This window comes from Oncorhynchus clarkii, chromosome 17 (assembly GCF_045791955.1).
Source record: "Oncorhynchus clarkii lewisi isolate Uvic-CL-2024 chromosome 17, UVic_Ocla_1.0, whole genome shotgun sequence".
Classification (NCBI taxonomy): Eukaryota; Metazoa; Chordata; class Actinopteri; order Salmoniformes; family Salmonidae; genus Oncorhynchus; species Oncorhynchus clarkii.
The window spans coordinates 4,020,690-4,039,177 of NC_092163.1; positions in this window are offsets into that span (position 1 = coordinate 4,020,690).

The window sequence follows — 18,488 nt, forward strand, 5'->3', positions numbered from 1 at the left end:
AAGGTAATTGTGTAGATATCCTCTATTCTGAACTAACTGTCCTCGGTGATAATTAAAAGCCTGCTATTCACGATGCTCCCCAAAATGGGACCATATTCCCTACACATATGGGCTCTGGTCAAAAGTAGTGCACTATGTAGGGAATAGGGTGCCATAGGGGCTCTGGTCAAAAGTAGTGCACTATGTAGGGAATAGGGTGCCATAGGGGCTCTGGTCAAAAGTAGTGCACTATGTAGGGAATAGGGTGCCATTCTGGTCTAAAGTAGTGCACTATGTAGGGAATAGGGTGCCATAGGGGCTCTGGTCTAAAGTAGTGCACTATGTAGGGAATAGGGTGCCATAGGGGCTCTGGTCTAAAGAAGTGCACTATGTAGGGAATAGGGTGCCATAGGGGCTCTGGTCTAAAGTAGTGCACTATGTAGGGAATAGGGTGCCATAGGGGCTCTGGTCTAAAGTAGTGCACTATGTAGGGAGTAGGGTGCCATAGGGGCTCTGGTCTAAAGTAGTGCACTATGTAGGGAATAGGGTGCCATAGGGGCTCTGGTCTAAAGTAGTGCACTATGTAGGGAATAGGGTGCCAGTCTGGTCTAAAGTAGTGCACTATGTAGGGAATAGGGTGCCATAGGGGCTCTGGTCTAAAGTAGTGCACTATGTAGGGAATAGGGTGCCATTCTGGTCTAAAGTAGTGCACTATGTAGGGAATAGGGTGCCATAGGGGCTCTGGTCTAAAGTAGTGCACTATGTAGGGAATAGGGTGCCATAGGGGCTCTGGTCTAAAGTAGTGCACTATGTAGGGAATAGGGTGCCATTCTGGTCTAAAGTAGTGCACTATATAGGGAATAGGGTGCCATTCTGGTCTAAAGTAGTGCACTATGTAGGGAATAGGGTTCCATTTTGGAAGGAGCCTCAACCTCAATATCACTGACGGACATTTAATGGGAGAATTTAGACAAAGGCGAGTTATAATTACAGGGTTGTGATGGAACTACATTACATTATAATACTATATAATATATCATATCCCCCTCTACTACATTACATTATAATAATATATAATATATCATATCCCCCTCTCTCTTCCCCCATATCCCCTCACTCTTCCCCCATATCCCCATCACTCTTTCCCCATATCCCCCTCTCTCTTCCCCCATATCCCCCTCTCTCTTTCCCCATATCCCCTCTCTCTTCCCCCATATCCCCTCACTCTTCCCCCATATCCCCCTCTCTCTTTCCCCATATCCTCCTCTCTCTTCCCCCATATCCCCCTCTCTCTTCCCCCATATCACCCTCTCTCTTCCCCCATATCCCCCTCTCTCTTTCCCCATATCCCCCTCTCTCTTCCCCCATATCCCTCTCTCTCTTTCCCCATATCCACCTCTCTCTTCCCCCATATCCCCCTCTCTCTTTCCCCATATCCCCCTCTCTTTTCATATCCCCCTCTCTCTTTTCATATCCCCATCTCTCTTTCCCCAGGTCCCCCTCTCTCTTTCCCCATATCCATCTCTCTCTTTCCCCATATCCCCCTCTCTCTTTCCCCATATCCACTCCTCTCTTTCCCCATATCCCCCTCTCTCTTTCCCCATATCCCCCTCTCTCTTTCCCAATATCCCCCCTCTCTTTTCATATCCCCCTCTCTCTTTCCCCATATCCCCCCCTCTCTTTTCATATCCCCCTCTCTCTTTCCCCATATCCACCTCTCTCTTTCCTCATATCCCTCTCTCTCTTTTCATATCCCCATCTCTCTTTCCCCATATCCCTCTCTCTCTTTCCCCATATCCCCCTCTCTCTTTTCATATCCCTCTCTCTCTTTTCATATCCCCATCTCTCTTTCCCCAGGTCCCCCTCTCTCTTCCCCCATATCCCCCCCTCTCTTTCCCCATATCCCTCTCTCTCTTTCCCCATATCCACATCTCTCTTCCCCCATATCCCCCTCTCTCTTTTCCCATATCCCCTCTCTCTTCCCCCATATCCCCCTCTCTCTTTTCCCATATCCCCTCTCTCTTCCCCCATATCCCCCTCACTCTTCCCCCATATCCCTCTCTCTCTTTCCCCATATCCACCTCTCTCTTCCCCCATATCCCCCTCTCTCTTTCCCCATATCCCCCTCTCTTTTCATATCCCCCTCTCTCTTTTCATATCCCCATCTCTCTTTCCCCAGGTCCCCCTCTCTCTTTCCCCATATCCCCCTCTCTCTTTTCCCATATCCCCTCTCTCTTCCCCCATATCCCCCTCTCTCTTTCCCCATATCCCCCCTCTCTTTTCATATCCCCCTCTCTCTTTCCCCATATCCACCTCTCTCTTTCCCCATATCCCCCTCTCTCTTTTCATATACCCCTCTCTCTTTTCATATCCCCCTCTCTCTTTCCCCAGGTCCCCCTCTCTCTTTCCCCATATCCATCTCTCTCTTTCCCCATATCCCCTCTCTCTTTCCCCATATCCCCCTCTCTCTTTCCCCATATCCCCCTCTCTCTTTCCCCATATCCCCCTCTCTCTTTCCATATCCCCCTCTCTCTTTCCCATATCCACCTTTCCTCTCATGGTTTCTGTTAAACAGCCTGTTAGTGTTTCTCTCTCCTGGTTTCTGTAAAAAAGCCTGTTAGTATTTCTCTGGGGTGGTATACACACAGCAACAGCTAGATAGAGCAGTAATGATGATGATGATGATGATGATGATGATGATGATGATGGTGGTGGTGGTGGTGATAAAGATGAAAAGGTCCACAGAAGCGACTGAAACAATATCTCCCAGTATGTGTGTGTGTGTGTGTCACAGTGTTTGCATGTGTGTGTGTGTTTGTGTGTGTGCATGTGTGTGTGTGTTTGTGTGTGTGCATGTGTGTGTGTGTGTGTATGTATGTGTGTGTGTGTGTGTGTGTGTGTGTGTGTGTGTGTGTGTGTGTGTGTGTGTGTGTGTGTGTGTGTGTGTGTGTGTGTATGTGTGTGTGTGTGTGTGTGTGTGTGTGTATGTGTGTGTGTGTGTGTATGTGTGTGTGTGTGTGTGTGTGTGTGTGTGTGTGTGTGTGTAGCATATCCTGTATCTGAATGGTTCGAGGCAAATATTTTCCCCAAACGGCAGAATTTAGAATGCCTCTTTTTATTGAAATGTATTTTTGTGTTGTGGTTGTTGTTGTATAGAGCACATCGTTGTTAATTAGTGTAGCTGGAGGCTGTGTGTGTGTGTGTGTCTTTCACAGTGTGTGTCACCATCTTGAGTATCTCAAGAGCCTGGCCAGTCTACCTTTTGACATGTGATGAGAGAGAGAGAGAGAGAGAGAGAGGTTGAGGAGAGAGAGGGGGGATGGAGAGAGAGAGAGAGAGAGAGAGAGAGAGAGGGGGGGGTGAGGGGGAGAGAGGGAGAGAGAAAGAGAGAGGTAGAGGGGAGAGAGAAGGGAGGGAGAGCGAGAGAGGAAAAAGGAGAGAGAGAGAGATAGAGGAGAGAGAGGGGGAGGGAGAGAGGGAGGGAGAGGAGAGGAGAGAGGTCCTGTCCTCTACACTAGTCTCTCCCCTCCTCTCCTCTCCTCTCCTCTCCTCTCCTCTCAGTACTTCTCTCTCACACACAATCAAAGCCCACATCTCACAGAAACGTTCAATGAGAATCTCTTGCTTATGCAAGAGTGTGTATTACAGAGCTGAGATGAGTCCTGCCGTCAGCGATCTCTCCTCCTCTTCTGTCTTCATTGTTAGACAGTAATGATTCCATCTGTCTATTCTCCTGTCGGTGTCTCTGTTCACTAGTAGTCTGATCCTCACCTCATCTTATCTCTCCAACGTCTCTAGTCAGCTTCATTTAAAAACACTCAATAATACTTGAAGCTTCATTTATTCAACATTCCAATTACGACAAAGATGAAGAAGTTTGGAGCCTGGGTGACGGTGCCGTTGACATGGTAACCAGAACTAGAAGGAACTGTCAGAACTCACAACAGTTTTTTTTATTTTCTTTCACAAACAAATTTTATGTTGTAGACTGAAGCGAGACACCGTAGTATTGAACACATGGAACGGGCCTCCCCATTCAAGTCAACCAGGGCATAATGGGTGAGACATCGTAGTATTGAACACGTGGAACGGGCCTCCCCATTCAAGTCAACCAGGGCATAATGGGTGAGACATCGTAGTATTGAACACGTGGAACGGGCCTCCCCATTCAAGTCAACCAGGGCATAATGGGTGAGACATCGTAGTATTGAACACGTGGAACGGGCCTCCCCATTCAAGTCAACCAGGGCATAATGGGTGAGACATCGTAGTATTGAACACGTGGAACGGGCCTCCCCATTCAAGTCAACCAGGGCATAATGGGTGAGACATCGTAGTATTGGACACGTGGAACGGGCCTCCCCATTCAAGTCAACCAGGGCATAATGGGTGAGACATCGTAGTATTGAACACGTGGAACGGGCCTCCCCATTCAAGTCAACCAGGGCATAATGGGTGAGACACCGTAGTATTGGACACGTGGAACGGGCCTCCCCATTCAAGTCAACCAGGGCATAATGGGTGAGACACCGTAGTATTGGACACGTGGAACGGGCCTCCCCATTCAAGTCAACCAGGGCATAATGGGTGAGACATCGTAGTATTGGACACGTGGAACGGGCCTCCCCATTCAAGTCAACCAGGGCATAATGGGTGAGACACCGTAGTATTGGACACGTGGAACGGGCCTCCCCATTCAAGTCAACCAGGGCATAATGGGTGGACTGGCAGCCAGAGTGGAAAATCAGAAGGAAAAAGTAAGAAGTAGAAGCAGGAAGTGTACCCTTCAATCTGCGCTGTGATTTGCTGAATCAACTCCACTGACATTACATTAAAAAAATGACATTCCATTCCATGAGCCACATCAGTTAGCATCGGTTGATTGAACATTATTTTATTACCATGGCAACCCATCATCGGCTGATAGAACATTCTACATTACCATGGCAAACCATCATCAATTGATAGAACATTCTACATTACCATGGCAATCCATCATCAATTGATAGAACATTCTACATTACCATGACAATCCATCATCAATTGATGAAGTTCTAAATTACCATGGCAATCCATCATCAATTGATAAAGTTCTACATTACCATGGCAATCCATCATCAATTGATAAAGTTCTACATTACCATGGCAATCCATCATCAATTGATAAAGTTCTACATTACCATGGCAATCCATCATCAATTGATAAAGTTCTACATTACCATGGCAATCCATCATCAATTGATAAAGTTCTAAATTACCATGGCAATCCATCATCAGTTCATAAAGTTCTACATTACCATGACAATCCATCATCAATTCATAAAGTTCTACATTACCATGACAATCCATCATCAATTCATAAAGTTCTACATTACCATGGCAATCCATCATCAGTTCAAAGAACATTCCAAATTGTCCAAAGTCCAAATGATACAGAAAAGGCCTTCTGTGACATTTCAACAACATCACCAGCCAGCTATCTAAACTGGTCAGGTAGTCTAGTCAGCTATCTAAACTGGTCAGGTAGTCTAGCCAGCTATCTAAACTGGTCAGGTAGTCTAGTCAGCTATCTAAACTGGTCAGGTAGTCTAGCCAGCTATCTAAACTGGTCAGGTAGTCTAGTCAGCTATCTAAACTGGTCAGGTAGTCTAGCCAGCTATCTAAACTGGTCAGGTAGTCTAGTCAGCTATCTAAACTGGTCAGGTAGTCTAGTCAGCTATCTAAACTGGTCAGGTAGTCTAGCCAGCTATCTAAACTGGTCAGGTAGTCTAGCCAGCTATCTAAACTGGTCAGGTAGTCTAGCCAGCTATCTAAACTGGTCAGGTAGTCTAGTCAGCTATCTAAACTGGTCAGGTAGTCTAGTCAGCTATCTAAACTGGTCAGGTAGTCTAGCCAGCTATCTAAACTGGTCAGGTAGTCTAGCCAGCTATCTAAACTGGTCAGGTAGTCTAGTCAGCTATCTAAACTGGTCAGGTAGTCTAGTCAGCTATCTAAACTGGTCAGGTAGTCTAGTCAGCTATCTAAACTGGTCAGGTAGTCTAGTCAGCTATCTAAACTGGTCAGGTAGTCTAGTCAGCTATCTAAACTGGTCAGGTAGTCTAGTCAGCTATCTAAACTGGTCAGGTAGTCTAGCCAGCTATCTAAACTGGTCAGTTAGTCTAGTCAGCTATCTAAACTGGTCAGGTAGTCTAGCCAGCTATCTAGACTGGTCAGGTAGTCCAGCCAGCTATCTAAACTGGTCAGTTAGTCTAGCCAGCTATCTAAACTGGTCAGGGAGTCTAGCCAGCTATCTAAACTGGTCAGGTAGTCCAGCCAGCTATCTAAACTGGTCAGGTAGTCTAGTCAGCTATCTAAACTGGTCAGTTAGTCTAGCCAGCTATCTAAACTGGTCAGGTAGTATAGCCAGCTATCTAAACTGGTCAGGTAGTCTAGCCAGCTATCTAAGCTGGTCAGGTAGTGTAGACAGCTATCTAAACTGGTCAGGTAGTCTAGCCAGCTATCTAAACTGGTCAGGTAGTCTAGCCAGCTATCTAAGCTGGTCAGGTAGTCTAGCCAGGTATCTAAACTGGTCAGGTAGTCTAGCCAGCTATCTAAACTGGTCAGGGAGTCTAGCCAGCTATCTAAACTGGTCAGGTAGTCTAGCCAGCTATCTAAACTGGTCAGGTAGTCTAGCCAGCTATCTAAACTGGTCAGGTAGTCTAGTCAGCTATCTAAACTGGTCATGTAGTCTAGGCAGCTATCTAAACTGGTCAGGTAGTCTAGCCAGCTATCTAAACTGGTCAGGTAGTCTAGCCAGCTATCTAAACTGGTCAGGTAGTCTAGCCAGCTATCTAAACTGGTCAGTTAGTCTAGCCAGCTATCTAAACTGGTCAGTTAGTCTAGCCAGTTATCTAAACTGGTCAGGTAGTCTAGGCAGCTATCTAAACTGGTCAGGTAGTCTAGCCAGCTATCTAAACTGGTCAGGTAGTCTAGCCAGCTATCTAAACTGGTCAGGTAGTCTAGTCAGCTATCTAAACTGGTCAGGTAGTCTAGTCAGCTATCTAAACTGGTCAGGTAGTCTAGTCAGCTATCTAAACTGGTCAGGTAGTCTAGTCAGCTATCTAAACTGGTCAGGTAGTCTAGTCAGCTATCTAAACTGGTCAGGTAGTCTAGTCAGCTATCTAAACTGGTCAGGTAGTCTAGCCAGCTATCTAAACTGGTCAGTTAGTCTAGTCAGCTATCTAAACTGGTCAGGTAGTCTAGCCAGCTATCTAGACTGGTCAGGTAGTCCAGCCAGCTATCTAAACTGGTCAGTTAGTCTAGCCAGCTATCTAAACTGGTCAGGGAGTCTAGCCAGCTATCTAAACTGGTCAGGTAGTCCAGCCAGCTATCTAAACTGGTCAGGTAGTCTAGTCAGCTATCTAAACTGGTCAGTTAGTCTAGCCAGCTATCTAAACTGGTCAGGTAGTATAGCCAGCTATCTAAACTGGTCAGGTAGTCTAGCCAGCTATCTAAGCTGGTCAGGTAGTGTAGACAGCTATCTAAACTGGTCAGGTAGTCTAGCCAGCTATCTAAGCTGGTCAGGTAGTCTAGCCAGCTATCTAAACTGGTCAGGTAGTCTAGCCAGCTATCTAAGCTGGTCAGGTAGTCTAGCCAGGTATCTAAACTGGTCAGGTAGTCTAGCCAGCTATCTAAACTGGTCAGGGAGTCTAGCCAGCTATCTAAACTGGTCAGGTAGTCTAGCCAGCTATCTAAACTGGTCAGGTAGTCTAGCCAGCTATCTAAACTGGTCAGGTAGTCTAGTCAGCTATCTAAACTGGTCATGTAGTCTAGGCAGCTATCTAAACTGGTCAGGTAGTCTAGCCAGCTATCTAAACTGGTCAGGTAGTCTAGCCAGCTATCTAAACTGGTCAGGTAGTCTAGCCAGCTATCTAAACTGGTCAGTTAGTCTAGCCAGCTATCTAAACTGGTCAGTTAGTCTAGCCAGTTATCTAAACTGGTCAGGTAGTCTAGGCAGCTATCTAAACTGGTCAGGTAGTCTAGCCAGCTATCTAAACTGGTCAGGTAGTCTAGCCAGCTATCTAAACTGGTCAGGTAGTCCAGCCAGCTATCTAAACTGGTCAGGTAGTCTAGCCAGCTATCTAAACTGGTCAGGTAGTCTAGCCAGCTATCTAAACTGGTCAGGTAGTCTAGCCAGCTATCTAAACTGGTCAGGTAATCTAGCCAGCTATCTAAACTGGTCAGGTAGTCTAGCCAGCTATCTAAACTGGTCAGGTAGTCTAGCCAGCTATCTAAACTGGTCAGGTAGTCTAGCCAGCTATCTAAACTGGTCAGTTAGTCTAGCCAGCTATCTAAACTGGTCAGTTAGTCTAGCCAGTTATCTAAACTGGTCAGGTAGTCTAGGCAGCTATCTAAACTGGTCAGGTAGTCTAGCCAGCTATCTAAACTGGTCAGGTAGTCTAGCCAGCTATCTAAACTGGTCAGGTAGTCCAGCCAGCTATCTAAACTGGTCAGGTAGTCTAGCCAGCTATCTAAACTGGTCAGGTAGTCTAGCCAGCTATCTAAACTGGTCAGGTAGTCTAGCCAGCTATCTAAACTGGTCAGGTAATCTAGCCAGCTATCTAAACTGGTCAGGTAGTCTAGCCAGCTATCTAAACTGGTCAGGTAGTCTAGCCAGCTATCTAAACTGGTCAGGGAGTCTAGCCAGCTATCTAAACTGGTTCACTGGTTCAGGCCACTGGCGCCCTGTGCTCTTCACAGATGAAAGCAGGTTCACACTGAGCACATGTGACAGACGTGACAGTCTGGAGATGCCGTGGAGAACGTTCTGCTGCCTGCAACATCCTCCAGCATGACCGGTTTGGCGGTGGGTCAGTCATGGTGTGGGGTGGCATTTCTTTGGGGGGCCGCACAGCCCTCCATGTGCTCACCAGAGGTAGCCTGACTGCCATTAGGTACCGAGATGAGATCCTCAGACCCCTTGAGAGACCATATGCTGGTGCGGTTGGCCCTCGGTTCCTCCTAATGCAAGACAATGCTAGACCTCATGTGGCTGGAGTGTGTCAGCAGTTCCTGCAAGAGGAAGGCATTGATGCTATGGACTGGCCTGCCCGTTCCCCAGACCTGAATCCAATTGAGCACATCTGGGACATCATGTCTCGCTCCATCCACCAACGCCACGTTGCACCACAGACTGTCCAGGAGTTGGCGGATGCTTTAGTCCAGGTCTGGGAGGAGATCCCTCAGGAGACCATCCACCACCTCATCAGGAGCATGCCCAGGCATTGTAGGGAGGTCATACAGGCACGTGGAGGCCACACACACTACTGAGCCTCATTTTGACTTGTTTTAAGGACATTACATCAAAGTTGGAACAGCCTGTAGTGTGGTTTTCCACTTTAATTTTGAGTGTGACTCCAAATCCAGACCTCCATGGGTTGATAAATTTGATTTCCATTGATAATTTTTGTGTGATTTTGTTGTCAGCACATTCAACTATGTAAAGAACAAAGTATTTAATAAGAATATTTCATTCATTCAGATCTAGGATGTGTTATTTTAGTGTTCCCTTTATTTTTTTGAGCAGTGTATATATATGGTCAGGTATGTACAATAATATATATATATATATATATGTGTGTGTGTCTATTAAATGAGTTGTGACAAGTTGTAAGAGATGAGTTCTGGAGTTCTAAGATCTAATACTGTTGACAAGACAACAATTTCCTGTTTGTGTCTCTCTCTCATAGATAAAGCGTTGCTGTACACACACACACACACACACACACACACAGTGTTGTATAATTTGGACTGGGTGAGTTGTGTTTTGATGTTGTTGAGCAGGTGTTCCATTAAAGACGTTACGCTCCACCAGATGTGTCAGTACACATTATCTACCTGAATCTCCTGGTGTGTGTGTGTGTGTGTGTGTGTGTGTGTGTGTGTGTGTGTGTGTGTGTGTGTGTGTGTGTGTGTGTGTGTGTGTGTGTGTGTGTGTGTGTGTGTGTTTTCAGCTTCCTACTGGTTAGTAGAGTACCAGAGAGTAGAGAGTACACAGAACACACAGAACACACAGAACACAAAGAACACAGAACACGCAGAAAACAGAACACACAGAAAACACAGAACACATATAACACACAGAACACACAGAACACATAGAACACACAACACATAGAACACATTTTTCCCCCCATCTTTATTTAACCAGGTAGGCCAGTTGAGAACAAGTTCTCATTTACAACTGGGACCTGGCCAAGGTAAAGCACAGCAGTTCGGCACAGAGTTACACGTGGAATAAACAAACATACAGTCAATAATACAGTAGAAAAAATAAAATCTATATAGAGATATACCTCTGACAGCTGGTGCTTAAAGCTAGTGAGGGAGATAAGTGTTTCCAGCTTCAGAGATTTTTTGCAGTTCATTCCAGTCATTGGCAGCAGAGAACTGGAAGGAAAGGCGGCCAAAGGAGGAATTGGCTTTGGGGGTGACCAGTGAGATATACCTGCAGGAGCGCGTGCTATGGGTGGGTGCTGCTATAGTGACCAGTGAGCTGAGATAAGGCAGGGCTTTACCTAGCAGAGACTTGTAGATGCTATTTTATAGATGACACTGCCAAAGTCGAGGATCGGTTGGAGAGTCAGTTTTATGAGGGTATGTTTGGCAGCATGAGTGAAGGATGCTTTGTTGTGATATAGGAAGCCGATTCTAGATTTCATTTTGGATTGGAGATGCTTAATGTGTGTCTGGAAGGAGAGTTTACAGTCTAGCCAGACACCTAGGTATTTGTAGACTCTAAGTCAGAACTGTCCAGAGTAGTGATGCTGAATGGGCAGGCAGGTGCAGACAGTGATCGGTAAAGAGCATGCATTTAGTTTTACTTGCATTTAAGAGCAGTTGGAGGCCACAGAAGGAGAGTTGTATGGCATTGAAGCTCGTCTGGAGGGTTGTTAACACAGTGTCCAAAGAAGGGCCAGAAGTATACAGAATGGTGTCGTCTGCGTAGAGGTGGATCAGAGACTCACCAGCAGCAAGAGCGACATTATTGATACAGTTGATGTATACAGAGAATAGAGAATTTAACCCTGTTTGCACCTCAAATAGAGACTGCAAGAGGTTTCGGACAATAGGCCCTCCAATTTGACACACTGAACTCTATCAGAGAAGTCGTTGGTGAACCAGGCGAGGCAGTCATTTGAGAAACCAAGGCTGTCGAGTCTGCCCGATAAGAATGTGGTGATTGACAGAGTCGAAAGCCTTGGCCAGGTCGATGAAGACGGCTGCACAGTAATGTCTCTTATCGATGGCGGTTATGATATCGTTCAGGACCTTGAGCGTAGCTGAGGTGCACCCATGACCAGCTCTGAAACCAGATTGCATGGCGGAGAAGGTACGGTGGGATTCAAAATGGTCGGTAATCTGTTTGTTGACTTGGCTTTCAAAGACCTTAGAAAGGCAGGGTCGGATAGATATAGGTCTGTAGCAATTTGGGTCTTGAGTGTCTCCCCCTTTGGGTTGCAACAATTTCGGCAGATAATTCTGAAAAGAGGCAGATTGTCATGATGACTCCTTGCTGTCCCCAGTCCACCTGGCCGTGCTGCTGCTGTTCTGCCTGTTATTATTATTATTTGACCATGCTGGTCATTTATGAACATTTGAACATCTTGGCCATGTACTGTTATAATCTCCACCCGGCACAGCCAGAAGAGGACTGGCCACCCCACATAGCCTGGTTCCTCTCTAGGTTTCCTCCTAGGTTTTGGCCTTTCTAGGGAGTTTTTCCTAGCCACAGTGCTTCTACACCTGCATTGCTTGCTGTTTGCAGTTTTAGGCTGGGTTTCTGTACAGCACTTTGAGATATCAGCTGATGTACGAAGGGCTAAATAAATAAATGTGATTGATTTGATTTGATTTAGCCCGTCTGATTTGTAAAGGTTTAGGTTTTGCAGCTTTTTAAGAACATCACCTGACTGGATTTGGGTGAAGGAGAAATTGGGGAAGGGTTGGGCGAGTTGCTGTGGGGGGTGCAGTGCTGTTGACCGGGGTAGGGGTAGCCAGGTGGAAAGCATGACCAGCCGTAGAAAAATGCTTATTGAAAGTCTCTATAGTGGTTTTATCAGTGTTTCCTAGCCTCAGTGCAGTGGGCAGCTGGGAGGAGGTGTTCTTATTCTCCATGGACTTTACAGTGTCCCAGAGGACGTGCTCTTATTCTCCATGGACTTTACAGTGTCCCAGGAGGAGGTGTTCTTATTCTCCATGGACTTTACAGTGTCCCAGGAGGAGGTGTTCTTATTCTCCATGGACTTTACAGTGTCCCAGGAGGAGGTGCTCTTATTCTCCATGGACTTTACAGTGTCCCAGGAGGAGGTGTTCTTATTCTCCATGGACTTTAGTGTCCCAGGAGGAGGTCCTCTTATTCTCCATGGACTTTAGTGTCCCATAACTTTTTTGAGCTTGTGCTACAGGATGTACATTTCTGTTTGAAACAGCTAGCCTTAGCTTTCCTAACTGACTGTGTATATTGGTTCCTGACTTCCTTGAAAAGTTGCATATCGCAGGGGCTGTTTGATGCTAATGCAGAACGCCACAGGATGTTTTTGTGCTGGTCAAGGGCAGTCAAGTCTGAAGAGAACCAAGGGCTCTATCTGTTCCTGGTTCAAATTTTTTTGAAAGGGGCTTATTTAAGATGGTGAGGAAGGCACTTGTAAAGAATGACCAGGCATCCTCTACTGACGGGATGAGGTCAATATCGTACTCTCTCAGGTGAGAAGACAAGTGCAGGTTTAGTGCGTGTGTGTGTGTGTGTGTGTTCTGCATTCATTATTAACTAGTTGAACACAGGAGAAATTCTGAATAATAACTCTGTATTCTATTTATACAGCTGTAACATGAAAGAGAGGGAGAATACACACTGAGAAACACACACACACACACACTGAGAAACACACACACACACACACACTGAGAAACACACACACACACACACTGAGAAACATACACACACACACACTGAGAAACACACACACAGACACACAATGAGAAACACACACACACACACACACTGAGAAACACACACACACTGAGAAACACACACACACACACACACACACACACACACAAACACACACACACACACACACTGAGAAAACACTCACACACTGAGAAACACACACACACACACACACACACTGAGAAACACACACACACACACAGAGAAACACACACACACACACTGAGAAACACACACACACACACACTGAGAAACACACACACACACACTGAGAAACACACACACACACACACTGAGAAACACACACACACACTGAGAAACACACACACACACTGAGACACACACACACACACTAAGAAACACACACACACACACACACACACACACACTGAGAAACACACACACACACACTGAGAAACACACACACACACACACACACACACACACACACACTGAGAAACACACACACACACACACACACACTGAGAAACAAACACACACACACTGAGAAACACACACACACACACACACACACTGAGAAACACACACACACACACACACTGAGAAACACACAAACACACACTGAGAAACACACACACACACACACACTGAGAAACACACACACACACTGAGAAACACACACACACACTGAGAAACAAACACACACTGAGAAACACACACACACACTGAGAAACACACACACACACACACACTGAGAAACACACACACTGAGAAACACACACACACTGAGAAACACACACACACACTGAGAAACAAACACACACTGAGAAACAAACACACACTGAGAAACAAACACGCACACTCAGAAACACACACAAACACACTGAGAAACAAACACACACTGAGAAACACACACACACACTGAGAAACACACACAGACACCAAATTACACCAACAGTGGTTCTGAAGTTTTCTCTGTTTATCTTCTGAGTCATTAGGAATTCTGTCAGATGTTGTTTTTGAAGAGTTTGGCTCAGCCTCATTGTCCTGTGTGTGTGTGTGTGTGTGTGTGTGTGTGTGTGTGTGTGTGTGTGTGTGTGTGTGTGTGTGTGTGTGTGTGTGTGTGTGTGTGTGTGTGTGTGTAATTAGATGGTAATTTATGGAGTCCCGAGGGTACGTTTACAAAAAAATCAGAAAGACTCTCGACTACATTTTGACATCTTGTTTTTATTCTTTCTCGTCTCTTCTGTCTCTCTTCCTTCTGTCTTCTCTCTTTTCTCTGTCTTCTCTCTTCCCTCTGTCTTCTCTCTTCCCTCTGTCTTCTCCCTTCCCTCTGTCTTCTCTCTTCTCTCTGTCTTCTCCCTTCCCTCTGTCTTCTCTCTGTGTTCTTTCTCTTTCATTAACTCTGTGTCTCAGAGTTAGTGCTCTCTTCTCTCTGTCTTCTCTCTTCTCTCTGTCTTCTCCCTTCCCTCTGTCTTCTCCCTTCCCTCTGTCTTCTCTCTGTGTTCTTTCTCTTTCATTAACTCTGTGTCTCAGAGTTAGTGCTCTCTTCTCTCTGTCTTCTCCCTTCTCTCCCTCTCTGTCTTCTCTCTCTTCTGCCTTCTCTCTTCTCTCTCCCTTCTCTCTGTCACCTCTCTGTGTTCTCTCTCTTTCATTAACTGGGTCCCTCTGTGTCTCAGAGTTAGAGTGCTCTCTTCTCTCTGTCTTCTCCCTTCCCTCTGTCTTCTCCTTTCTCTCCCTCTCTCTCTCTGTGTCTTCTCTCTCTTCTGCCTTCTCTCTTCTCTCTGCCTTCTCTCGGTCTTCTCTCTGTCCTCTCTCCTTCTATAACGACACAGGGCGAGACCCAGATGCAGACACAGGAGGCAGATGGTTCGAGTCTCTGATATTTATTGAACAACAAGGGGCTGGCAACAGGCAGGTCGAGGACAGGCAAAAGTTCATAAACCAGGTCAGAGTTCCAAACGGTACAGGGCAGGCAAGAGGTCAGGGCAGGCTGAATGGTCAGGTCGGTGGGCTTAGTGTCCGGGCAGGCAAGAGGTCAGAACCGGGAGGACTAGAAAAACAGAGAATAAGAGAAAACATGAGCTCGGAAAAACACGCTGGTAAGCTTGACAAGACAAACAGAGAACACAGTAATAAATACACAGGGGATAATGGGGAAGATGGGTGACACCTGGAGGAGGTGGAGACCATCACAAAGACACAGATCAAACAGACACTCTTTCTCCTATTTTCTCTCTGTCTCTCTCTCTCTCTCTCTCTCTCTCTCTCTCTCTCTCTCTCACTTTCCCTCTCTAATGGCTTTATTGCATGGGAAACATATCTTTACATTGCCAAAGCAAGTGAAGTAGATAATAAACAAAAGTGAAATAAAAATTAAAAACTGTTGTAACGAATAGTGTACAAATAGTGAAGTACAAATCTTCATCCCCTCCTCTCTATCTTCATCCACTCCTCTCTATCTTCATCCACTCCTCTCTATCTTCATCCCCTCCTCTCTATCTACATCCCCTCCTCTCTATCTACATCCCCTCCCCTCTATCTTCATCCACTCCTCTCTATCTACATCCCCTCCCCTCTACCTTCATCCCCTCCTCTCTATCTACATCCCCTCCCCTCTATCTTCATCCCCTCCTCTCTATCTTCATCCCCCTCCTCTCTAACTTTATCCCCTCCTCTCTATCGTCATCCCCTCCTCTCTATCTACATCCCCTCCCCTCTACCTTCATCCCCTCCTCTCTACCTTCATCTCCTTCCTCTCTACCTTCATCCCCCTCCTCTCTACCTTCATCCCCTCCCCTCTACCTTCATCCCCTCCTCTCTATCTTCATCCCCTCCTCTCTACCTTCATCCCCTCCTCTCTATCTTCATCCCCTCCTCTCTATCTTCATCCCCTCCTCTCTACCTTCATCCCCTCCTCTCTACCTTCATCCCCTCCTCTCTATCTTCATCCCCTCCTCTCTACCTTCATCCCCTCCTCTCTACCTTCAACCCGCTCCTCTCTATCTTCATCCCCTCCTCTCTACCTTCATCCCCTCCTCTCTATTTTCATCCCCCTCCTTTCTAACTTTATCCCCTCCTCTCTATCTTCATCCCCTCCTCTCTACCTTCATCCCCTCCTCTCTACCTTCATCCCCTCTTCTCTACCTTCATCCCCTCCTCTCTACCTTCATCCCCTCCTCTCTATCTTCATCCCCTCCTCTCTACCTTCATCCCCTCCTCTCTACCTTCATTCCCTTCTCTCTATCTTCATCCCCTCCTCTCTACCTTCATCCCCTCCTCTCTATCTTCATCCCCTCCTCTCTACCTTCATCCCCTCCTCTCTATCTTCCTCCCCCTCCTCAGTATTGACCTGATGGGCTGAAACCAGGTCTCTGATATACTACAGCTACAGAGTTCAACAGGACTAATATCTTCAGTGTGTGTGTGTGTGTGTGTGTGTGTGTGTGTGTGTGTGTGTGTGTGTGTGTGTGTGTGTGTGTGTGTGTGTGTGTGTGTGTGTGTGTGTGTGTGTGTGTGGATCATCAAACCTGTTCTATAGATGAGGCTCGATATGTGTCTGTGTCTGTGTCTGTGTCTGTGTCTGTGCCTGTGCCTGTGCCTGTGCGTGTGCGTGTGCGTGTGTGTGTGTGTGTGTGTGTGTGTGTGTGTGTGTGTGTGTGTGTGTGTGTGTGTCTGGCTATCTGTGTGTGTCTGTTTATCTGTGTGTGTGTGTGTCTGTCTATCTGTGTGTGTGTGTGTGTGTGTGTGTGTGTGTGTGTGTGTGTGTGTGTGTGTGTGTGTGTGTGTGTGTGTGTGTGTGTGTGTGTGTGTGTGGCCGGCGACAGGGACAACAATAACAGTGAGATGTGGGTCAGGGGCTGGTGTTGTTGTTGCCGTTGGCTACGAGGCTGGCTATATTGTTTGTGTGCGGTCAAGCGTGTGTGTTGTTAGAGAGGGACAGAAACACACACTAAGACTAGTATACACACACACATGACTAGTCACACACACTAAGACTAGTATACACACACACATGACTAGTCACACACACTAAGACTAGTATACACACACTAAGACTAGTATACACACACTAAGACTAGTATACACACACACATGACTAGTCACACACACATGACTAGTATACACACACACATGACTAGTCACACACACTAAATCTGAGGGTAGCCTTCCAGAGGGACATCAGAGACTGTAACGTTCTTTGCTTCACAGAAACATGGCTCACTGGAGAGACGCTATCAGAGTCGGTGCAGCCAGCTGGTTTCTTCACGCATCGCGCTGACATAAACAAGCACCTCTCTGGTAAGAAGAAGAGCGGGGGTGTATGCCTTATGATTAACGAGACGTGGTGTGATCATAACAACATACAGGAACTCAAGTCCTTCTGTTCACCTGATTTAGAATTCCTCACAATCAAATGTCGACCGCATTATCTACCAAGGGAATTCTCTTCGATTATAATCACAGCCGTATATATCCCCCCCAAGCAGACTCATCGATGGCTCTGAACAAACTTTATTTGACTCTTTGCAAACTGGAATCTATACATCCGGAGGCTGCGTTCATTGAAGCTGGGGATTTTAACAAGGCTAGTCTGAAAACAAGACTCCCTAAATTCTATCAGCATATTGATTGTGCCACCAGAGCTGGTAAAACCCTGGATCATTGTTATTCTAACTTCCACAACGCATATAAGGCCCTCCCCAGCCCTCCTTTCGGAAAAACTGACCACGACTCCATTTTGTTGCTTCCAGCCTACAGACAGGCTTGATTACCAACAACGACGAGACGGCCTACAGGGAGGAGGTGAGGGCCCTCGGAGTGTGGTGTCAGGAAAATTTTAAAAATAACCTCACACTCAACGTCAACAAAACAAAGGAGATGATTGTGGACTTCAGGAAACAGCAGAGGGAGCAGCCCTGTATCTACATTGACGGGACAGTAGTGGAGAGGGTAGTAAGTTTTAAGTTCCTCGGCGTACACATCACAGACAAACTGAATTGGTCCACCCACACAGACAGCATCGTGAAGAAGGTGCAGCAGCGCCTCTTCAACCTCAGGAGGCTGAAGAAATTTGACTTGTCACCAATAGGACTCACAAACTTTTACAGATGCACAATCGAGAGCATCCTGTCGGGCTGTATCACCGCCTGGTACGGCAACTGCTACAACTGCTTACAACCGTATGGCTCTCCAGAGGGTAGTGAGGTCTGCACAACGCATCACCGGGGGCAGACTACCTGCTCTCCAGAGGGTAGTGAGGTCTGCACAACGCATCACCGGGGGCAAACTACCTGCCCTCTAGGACACCTACAGCACCTAATGTCACAGGAAGACCAAAAAGATCATCAAGGACAACAACCATCCGAGCCACTGCCTGTTCACCCTGCTATCATCCAGAAGGCGAGGTCAGTACAGGTGCATCAAAGTTGGGACTGAGAGACTGAAAAACAACTTCTGTCTCAAGGCCATCAGACTGTTAGACAGCCACCACTAACATTGAGTGGCTGCTGCCAACATTGAGACCCGATCACATTAGAATTAAGATGTACACACA